Source organism: Tachysurus fulvidraco, chromosome 14 (assembly GCF_022655615.1).
Source record: "Tachysurus fulvidraco isolate hzauxx_2018 chromosome 14, HZAU_PFXX_2.0, whole genome shotgun sequence".
NCBI lineage: Eukaryota > Metazoa > Chordata > Actinopteri > Siluriformes > Bagridae > Tachysurus > Tachysurus fulvidraco.
In genome coordinates, this window is record NC_062531.1 from 1,169,682 (window position 1) to 1,179,681 (window position 10,000).

General features: G+C 42.2%; 1 long non-coding RNA gene across 1 annotated transcript in view; it reads left to right on the top strand.

Moving 5' to 3' along the window:
• Window positions 1-10,000, top strand: part of LOC125138493 — an 11,006-nt gene that overhangs the window by 16 nt on the left and 990 nt on the right. The window contains exons 1-3 of the long non-coding RNA XR_007137667.1: window positions 1-183; window positions 5,929-5,949; window positions 6,121-10,000. The exon at window positions 1-183 is cut by the window's left edge and continues 16 nt beyond it; the exon at window positions 6,121-10,000 is cut by the window's right edge and continues 990 nt beyond it. This is a non-coding gene — a long non-coding RNA (uncharacterized LOC125138493). The remainder of the gene's footprint in view (window positions 184-5,928; window positions 5,950-6,120) is intronic.

The following is a 10,000-nucleotide window of genomic DNA, read 5'->3' on the forward strand; positions in this document are numbered from 1 at the left end:
ACTTATCAGCCAATCACAACAAGAGGCTACACAACAGCCAATCAGAAAACAGCACTATTGTATCTGGGTAAGATTTAACACAACAACCAATGGGAAAAAAGCAGGTCCTGGAACTGTTCATCATCGTCCTCGTTCCCCCACAGAGAAAAGCCCTGGAGCTGCGAGCATCACTTTGAGCACAGAGTAAGTCATGATCTCCTGTTTAATGTTACAACTCATTCACAACGTGTTTAACACAAACAATGACATTGTGACTGCTGTTAGAGACGTTTCCCAGATCATCAGCAGGAGTTTGTCATCAGTGTCTGAGGGGCCCTGAGATGGTGCCAGGGGGCCCCGGGTCACTGACAACACCTGCTCAGGACATGTAGTCTAGGGCCAGTGGTTCTCAAACTGGGGGCCCTGAGATGGTGCCAGGGGGCCCCGGGTCACTGACAACACCTGCTCAGGACATGTAGCCTAGGCCAGTGGTTCTCAAACTGGGGGCCCTGAGATGGTGCCAGGGGGCCCCGGGTCACTGACAACACCTGCTCAGGACATGTAGTCTAGGGCGAGTGGTTCTCAAACTGGGGGCCCTGAGATGGTGATAGGGGGCCCCAGGTCACTGATAACACCTGCTCAGAACAATTAGTCTAGGGCCAGTGGTTCTCAAACTGGGGGCCCTGAGATGGTGCCAGGGGGCCCCGGCTTTATGACATTTTATAAATTAATGAATTTATCATAAATTCTATGTAATTAAATCTCAGAAAAACAAAGCTACTAACCAACAGCACAACACTGTATAATTTAATATGTTTTGTTTAATTCAAATAAGTTTTGAAATGTTTCACGTCACTAATTTTCTTCGGGGGGGGGTAATGATGCAATGTATACACGGGGGGCCGCACACCGAAAAGGTTTGAGAGCCACTGGTCTAGGCCTAGTCATATTATCGTTATCACACGATGACTGACATTTTGTCACATTAAACATCTCTCTCCAAATAGACTTCACAATTTTATGAGCACTAAATAAATTAAAGTGTATTGCATCATCGAGGTTAAAGGTCACTTTTAAAATCATGTCATATTTAATATCCTGGCCATTGATGCATTAATCAAAGATGTCAGCTAAAAGGCAAAATCCCCTAAAAAGGCTCAGAGAAGGTGGAGAAAAGGGTGTAGGCCCATTGTTGTGTTTGGGTGGAGGGTTGGAGATGTCACTCTTGCCTGTCTTCACAATCTGAGAGCCCTGTGTTTGTGTCTCATGCAGACAGACGTTTATTATCAGCATGATGAATAACTCGTGCTTCAACACGTCAACATGAATTATTCCGTTTCAACACGCTGACATTTAAACTCCGCCGCACCTCCTGAACACCGCCTTTATTCACTGATGAACGTGGATTTATTTCATCAGTGATGACAAAATAGTAGACAAATCATAATTGTCTAAACTGCATTACATCATGCTTCATTAATGTGTCCAGTGCGGTGTGTTCTGATTGGCTGAAGCTCCGACTCGTATGGCTTTTACTCTCTCTGAACCCATTACCCGTTAATCCGAGGTCTAATTAAAACATCTGTAATCGAAGCTAAAGGAGACAAATGATCTTTACTTCCTGACAGCGGTGACTGAAACAGATGCTCTGAGGACTGAGGGTGTGGTTCTGCTCACATGCTGAGCTTTAATTCAGATGTTTTTCACAATTACGATCATCGGTCACAACTTATGAAAAGAATCTGCCTTTAAGACGTGCGATTTCTGACAGAGATTTCCTCAAATAATCAGGAATCTGCTTTACTTGTATGTGGGGCTCTTGTCTGTATGTGGGGCTCTTGTCTGGAGGCGGGGCTCTTGTCTGGCGGCGGGGCTCTTGTCTGGAGGCGGGGCTCTTGTCTGTATGTGGGGCTCTTGTCTGTATGTGGGGCTCTTGTCTGTATGTGGGGCTCTTGTCTGTATGTGGGGTTCTTGTCTGTATGTGGGGCTCTTGTCTGTATGTGGGGCTCTTGTCTGTATGTGGGGCTCTTGTCTGTATGTGGGGCTCTTGTCTGTATGTGGGGCTCTTGTCTGTATGTGGGGCTCTTGTCTGTATGTGGGGTTCTTGTCAGGAGGTGAGGCTCTTGTCTGGAGGTGGGGCTCTTGTCTGGAGGTGGGGCTCTTGTCTGGAGGTGGGGTTCTTGTCTCTAGGTGGGGCTCTTGTCTGGAGGTGGGGCTCTTGTCTGGAGGTGGGGCTCTTGTCTGTATGTGAGGTTCTTGTCTGGAGGTGGGGTTCTTGTCTCTAGGTGGGGCTCTTGTCTGGAGGTGGGGCTCTTGTCTGGAGGTGGGGCTCTTGTCTGTATGTGGGGCTCTTGTCTGGAGGTGGGGTTCTTGTCTGGAGGTGGGGCTCTTGTCAGGAGGTGGGGCTCTTGTCTGTATGTGAGGCTCTTGTCAGGAGGTGGGGCTCTTGTCTGTATGTGAGGTTCTTGTCTGGAGGTGGGGTTCTTGTCTGTATGTGGGGCTCTTGTCTGTATGTGAGGTTCAAACACACTCTTATTAAATGCTAGATGCTAGTTGTGTAAAGCAGAGTCTGTAGCCTTAAGTGTGGAGGCTCAGCTTTACAATCCCTAACTAAACTAAAATATTTGGGGCCAATTTAACATTTGACGTCATGTTCGTAACACTGTCAAAGCGCCAAAGATTGTTCGTAAGATTGTTCGATTGTTCGTAACACTGTCAAAGCGCCATTTTTTCATCTCAGAAACATTACGTCCCAAATTACGTCCCAAATTACGTCCCATGTCGACTTTCTCTGTGGCTGAAAAGTTAATCAACACTTTTGTTTTTTTCACTGTAATGTTTTACTGGCTGCAGCTCCTAAAGCTACCCAAAGTCAGATGCTACTGTTAAAGGTGCTATACAATATAAACTATTATAAAACACTGTGATTAAACACACACACTAAGTGATTAAACACACACTAAGTGATTAAACACACACACTAAGTGATTAAACACACAGTAAGTGATTAAACACACACACTAAGTGATTAAACACACACACTAAGTGATTAAACACACACACTAAGTGATTAAACACACACACTAAGTGATTAAACACACACACTAAGTGATTAAACACACACTAAGTGATTAAACACACACACTAAGTGATTAAACACACACTAAGTGATTAAACACACACTAAGTGATTAAACACACACACTAAGTGATTAAACACACACACTAAGTGATTAAACACACACACTAAGTGATTAAACACACAGTAAGTGATTAAACACACACACTAAGTGATTAAACACACACACTAAGTGATTAAACACACACACTAAGTGATTAAACACACAGTAAGTGATTAAACACACACAGTAAGTGATTAAACACACACACTAAGTGATTAAACACACACACTAAGTGATTAAACACACAGTAAGTGATTAAACACACACACTAAGTGATTAAACACACACACTAAGTGATTAAACACACACTAAGTGATTAAACACACACTAAGTGATTAAACACACACACTAAGTGATTAAACACACACACTAAGTGATTAAACACACACTAAGTGATTAAACACACACTAAGTGATTAAACACACACACTAAGTGATTAAACACACACTAAGTGATTAAACACACACTAAGTGATTAAACACACACACTAAGTGATTAAACACACACACTAAGTGATTAAACACACACACTAAGTGATTAAACACACACACTAAGTGATTAAACACACACTAAGTGATTAAACACACACTAAGTGATTAAACACACACACTAAGTGATTAAACACACACACTAAGTGATTAAACACACACTAAGTGATTAAACACACACTAAGTGATTAAACACACACACTAAGTGATTAAACACACACACTAAGTGATTAAACACACACACTAAGTGATTAAACACACACTAAGTGATTAAACACTTTCCCACAGTCACAACACGGAGCTGCTACAGAAATCACTGGGTTGTTGCTGCAGAACTGTCAACTTCATTCAACATTTAAATAATTTCAGCTGACGTCTCGCTGTCGACCTGCACAGCTTCAAAGAGATTCAGAATGTGCCAACACACACACGCGCACACACACACACACACACACACACACACACACACACACACACACACACACACACACACACACACACGCGCACACACACACACACACACACACACACACACACCAAAAACTGCATGAAACAAAACACATTTCATTGTTATGCTGCTGAACACTGTCATAATTTTCATTGCAATGGGGGAGGTGCTCTGAGTTTATAGTAAATGGGGGAGGTGCTCTGAGTTTATAGTAAATGGGGGAGGTGCTCTGAGTTTATAGTAAATGGGGGAGGTGCTCTGAGTTTATAGTAAATGGGGGAGGTGCTCTGAGTTTATAGTAAATGGGGGAGGGGCTCTGAGTTTATAGTAAATGGGGGAGGGGCTCCAAGTTTATAGTAAATGGGGGAGGGGCTCTGAGTTAATAGTATATGGGGGAGGTGCTCGGAGTTTATCGTAAATGGGGGAGGGGCTCTGAGTTTATAGTAAATGGGGGAGGTGCTCTGAGTTTATAGTAAATGGGGGAGGTGCTCTGAGTTTATAGTAAATGGGGGAGGGGCTCTGAGTTTATAGTAAATGGGGGAGGTGCTCTGAGTTTATAGTAAATGGGGGAGGTGCTCTGAGTTTATAGTAAATGGGGGAGGGGCTCTGAGTTTATAGTAAATGGGGGAGGGGCTCTGAGTTTATAGTAAATGGGGGAGGGGCTCTGAGTTTATAGTAAATGGGGGAGGGGCTCTGAGTTTATAGTAAATGGGGGAGGGGCTCCAATTTGGTATTAGAAGGAGAAAGGCTATGATCTCGTTAAAAGGAAAAGGGGCTACAATCACATAGCAGGGGAGGGGCAATGATTCATATCAACAGTGAATCATATATAAGTATAAGGGGACTGTGATGTCATAATAAATGTGGGCGGAGCTTAGCACTGTGACTGGTGTCTAAGTGAAGATCTTTAAGTTGGCTGCAAATCGAGTCACGAGTTTAAGGTGATACAAACTATCAGAAAAGGGGAAAGTTCTTTAAGGAATCACCTGACAAATCTCTCTCTCTCTCTCTCTCTCTCTCTCTCTCTCTGTGTCTCTTTCTGTCTCTCTCTCTCTCTCTCTCTCTCTCTGTGTGTCCCTCTCTCTGTCTCTCTCTCTCTCTGTGTCTCCCTCTCTCTGTCTCTCTCCCCCTCTCTCTCTCTCTCTCTCTCTCTCTCTCTCTAGCTCTCTCTGTCTCTCTCTCACACTCTCTGTCTCTCTCGCTATCACTCTTTCTCTCTCTCTCTCCTCTCTCTCTGTCTCTCTCTGTCTCTCTCTATCTCTCTCTCTCTCTCTCTCTCTCGTGCTCTCTCTCTCCCTCTCTCTGTCTCTCTCTCTTTCTCCCTCTCTCCCTCTCTCTCTGTCTCTCTCTATCTCTCTCCCTCTCTCTGTCTCTCTCTCTTTCTCCCTCTCTCCCTCTCTCTCTGTCTCTCTCTATCTCTCTCTCTCTCTGTGTCTCTCTCTGTGTCTCTCTCTGTCTCTCTCTCTCTCTCTGTGTCTCTCTCTGTTTCTCTGACTCTCTCTACCCCTCTCTCTCTCTCTTTCTCTCTCTCTCTTTCTCTCTCTGTGTCTCCCTCTCTCTCTCTCTCTCTCTCTCTCTCTCTCTCTCTCTCTCTCTCTCTGTTGATTATTTTGTGGTATATTGTATAACTGCAGTATAACTGCAGGAGCAGTGTGATGTCATAGTCATGATGAAAATCTCACATTATTTCTGCTTCGATTTCATTCTTTTGACCTTCATCACCTTCATCACCTTCATCACCTTCATCACCTTCATCACCTTCATCACATCGCTTTGTGTCACATCTTCCCTTGATGGTTTTATCGACTTCATTATTAATGATAACGTTTCAGAAGAGAAATAAAAAGCTCGCTGTAAGTAAACTGTATTATTACTGTTAAAATGTCCTGACCTCAGTGAGTCTGCGTTTAGTGATCAGAGCTCTGTGTGTGTGTGTGTGTGTGTGTGTGTGTGTGTGTGTGTGTGTGTGTGTGTGTGTGTGAGTGTGTGTGTGTGTGTGTGTGTGTGCTGTTAAATTCCCCCAGTGTTACATGTGAGGTATTTAAAACATTAAAACCAAAGTCTCTGGACATGTTTCAGCTTCCATGAACATTTGCTCCTGGAGTCTCAGCTCTTGGTCTAATCATCTAGCAATTACACTTCTGCAGCATCTCCATCATTTCACACCCGCTAATGCACACGGACTCCGCTTTAATGCATCTTTCCGGCCGAGAGCCGAACGTCTAACTGTGGAAATCGTAAAAAGAGATCTTTTTTCTCTTAAGCGCTACGCCTTTTGAACATTAGCAGAAATGGGTATAATTTAATCTGAGAATCACAGTGAGAGCCTCAGAGAGGGAGGAAGAAGAGGAGGAGGAGGAGGAGGAATTTATAAAAGCAGACTTATGGAGGTAAGAGTCAGCGAGAGAACGACCGAATCAAACGGACACGAAGAGCAAAAAGCTGCAGCTGAAAGATGAAGAGAAGGAAACGTGGACGTGAGACGTCCTGCAGCTCTTCTGTCCTACAGAGGTCTGAGAACTTACAGCTTAAACTCTGACTGTACAAAGTGCTGACGCTGGAGACTCCTTCTATGTGTAAAGGTTAACCGAATCGAACACTTCAATAAAGTCTATAATGCAGCACGATTTCAACACAATTTCACTTATTTCTGAAATCCGTACCTTGGCAATGAGAATGGTTTTAATCCCATCAGAGGAAAGCAGCTGACAAATTTCAGCATTTATACCACTGACGCACTCCAGCACTCTGTACACCAGGTTCTTCCAGAAATTATACCAGCCCTGATCGTCTTCCGTGCGATGAAGGTTTTGGACCACTGAGATGAGGCCGACCCAGCGAACCCTGAGGCATCCAGAGATCTAGCAGCTACACTTAGATTCTGCTATACTACAAAGATGTGAGCTCCATGTGGTGTTCTACATCACTACAACATTTATCAGACTGTATATATATATAATCACACCCCCAGTGTCACCCAGATGAGGATGAGGTTCCTCTCAAGGTTCCTTCCTTTACAGTCACCTGAGTCACCTCAGACTTGTTCATTGGGGATAAATACAAACACATTGTGAACTAAATCTACCCACACGTCTCCTTTACCACATTTTTTATGATGGTCTTAAATGTATTTATCGATAAACGCGTTTCTAGTTTAAGATCTTTTTGCCCATGGTGCATAGTATGGAAATGCAGTTTTCCCCAAATCTGCCCAAACCCTGGGTACATTAAGAAGCAACCACTTGGAGGCGCTTTAGCTGATAACTAGCAACATTGGGACAGAGGACGGTACAGAGCTAAGCTGGACGTTTACCTAGCATGGCTTTATATATAAAAATATACCAATGCTGTTTTCTGCGAGTGGTCAGTGATGTCCAACCCACCGGATCATAAAGAATACAATGGTGAATAAGGGACTTTACATTTGTAATAAAGCGTAGAGACGCATGATACGCCGGATCAAGGCTCCGTAAGATAGAGGAGGCCGCATGCATATATAACATGTCACCATAATCAATCACAGACAAGATGGCAGCTTCCACAAGTTTTTTTTTTTTGGCATTAAATGTAAAACTAGATTTATTTCTAAAATAAAAGCCAATCTTTAGCAATATGTACATTAAATAAAAGTTTCTCGTCTATCCATATACCCGAGTACTTGTATGTGGGTACACTTTCAATGGAATTACCATCAGACGTAAAAGTGCTAAGATCATCAAGCAGCTGTGTGATTTATAAAAATAGAGAACAGAATAGGTCCCAAAATGGACCCCTGAGGGACCCCTTTAGATATCCCAAGAAACTCAGATTTGTGGCCCTCTGCATAGACACAATGAATTCTATCTACAGTACAAAATAGTTTCTGAACCACTTAACAGCATTGGGACTGAAACCCACATCCCTAAGTTTGTTTAGCAACAATTCATGATCTACGGACTCAAACGCCTCGGATCGATCTATAAATAAAGCAGCGCAATGTAGTTTTCTATCCAAGGCACAAATAAGATCATTTATCACCACCATAGCAGCAGTAACAGTACTGTGGCCAGATCTAAAACCAGACTGAAAATTGTTTACAATATTATTATCAAGTAAGAACTGTTTAACCTGTAAATTTACCTGCGATTCAAAGATCTTAGCCAGGATTGAGAGTTTGGAAATCGGACGGTAATTATTTAGCTCTGAGGGGTCCCCACCTTTAAATAAGGGCAGAACATAAGCAGCTTCCCAGATTTGGGGTATTGAACTGGACATAAGACTCAAATTAAAAATGTGAGTAATGGCTCAGCAATAACATCCACCACCACCTTCAGGAGATAAGGATCCAGACTGTCAGGACCTGCAGATTTTTTGTGGTCAATGCCTTTCAGAGCTTCACTAACTTGTGCAACTCCAGACAAACAAATCCAGATTACTATCAGTTGCAGTGGTGGCAGAACATGGGGCAGGTGCATTTACATTTCAACAGTCAAATGAAGACCCGGTACAGATAAAGTGTTTATTTATCTGACTGATCATAGCAGCTTTATCCTTTATTTCATCTGAGCCAACCAGAAGGTGTTCAGGGAGGCTTGAAGCAACATGTGGACCTGACATAGATTTAATTACTTTCCAAAATTTGGAGGGGTTCTTTAGATTCTGTGTAACTGTCTTCAGATAAAACTCTGATTTGGAATTTCTTATCATCAAGGTGCACTTGTTCCTTAGGGTTCTAAACGTAGTCCAGTCAGCAGAGGAGTTAGGAAATCTAGCTTGGGCCCATGATTTATTTCTTAAATGAATTAGCTCTGAGAGACTGTCTGAGAACCAGGGATTTTCCCTCCCACTGATCCGAAGCTTTTTAATGGGAACATGTTTATTTGAGATAGACAGAAAAATTGAGTGAACATATTCCCATGCCAAGTCAACATCCGGAATCAGAGTTACTCTGTTAAGATCACTATAATATAAATCATGCAGGAAAGTCTGCTTTTGAAAACCTTTAAAATATCTTTTAAAAATGAGCCGAGGTTTTAACTTGGGAATTTTTGTATTCCTGACACAAGCAATTGCACAATGATCGCTAACATCATTGCAAAATATGCCAGTTGAAGTGTATTTGTTCTATGTTTATGTTCTATAAAGCTGCTTTGAGACAATGTCAATTGTAAAAAGCGCTATACAAATAAACTTGAATTGAATTGAATTGAAGTTCTGAAGCATTATGATGGGGATTTTAGAAGGGAATAGGACTGGGTTACAATTGTGTAACAGTGACGTGACATACGGCTAAGTACGATGACCCAGACTCAGAATTCGTTCTCTGCATTTAACCCATCCAAAGTGCACACACACAGCAGTGAACACACACACACCGTGAACACACACCCAGAGCAGTGGGCAACCAGAGGGCACCTCGGTCGTGGCCGGCCCGAGACTCGAACCCACAACCTTAGGGTTACGAGTCAGACTCTCTAACCATTAGGCCACGAGTAGAATTGTGTAATACATTTGAATAGAAGTTGATTAAAGCCTAAATGAATAATTAACAATTAATTTAATAATAAGCTACTGTTAGCTTAATAAAGTAGCATAGACTAGAAGATGAATAGAATAGCAGAAAATAGAATAGCATAGAGTGTAGAAAAGAACAAAATAAAAAGAAATCGAATGGAACAGTGTGACAAAAGAGAGATGAGGAAGATGATGAAGAAGAAAAGGAAGAATAGAATAGAACGGTGTAATAATGTTCAAAAAGCCTTTTAAAAGAATAGAATCGTGTAAGGACAGACAATCGGTGCACTAGAATTATGCATTAATACTGTTATATAGAATAGAGAACTGTATCATCCTAATTTCGAGGAGAAGATGACAGAATTGAATAATATTAGCTTACAGAATTGAATATAACAGATTAGAAATGTG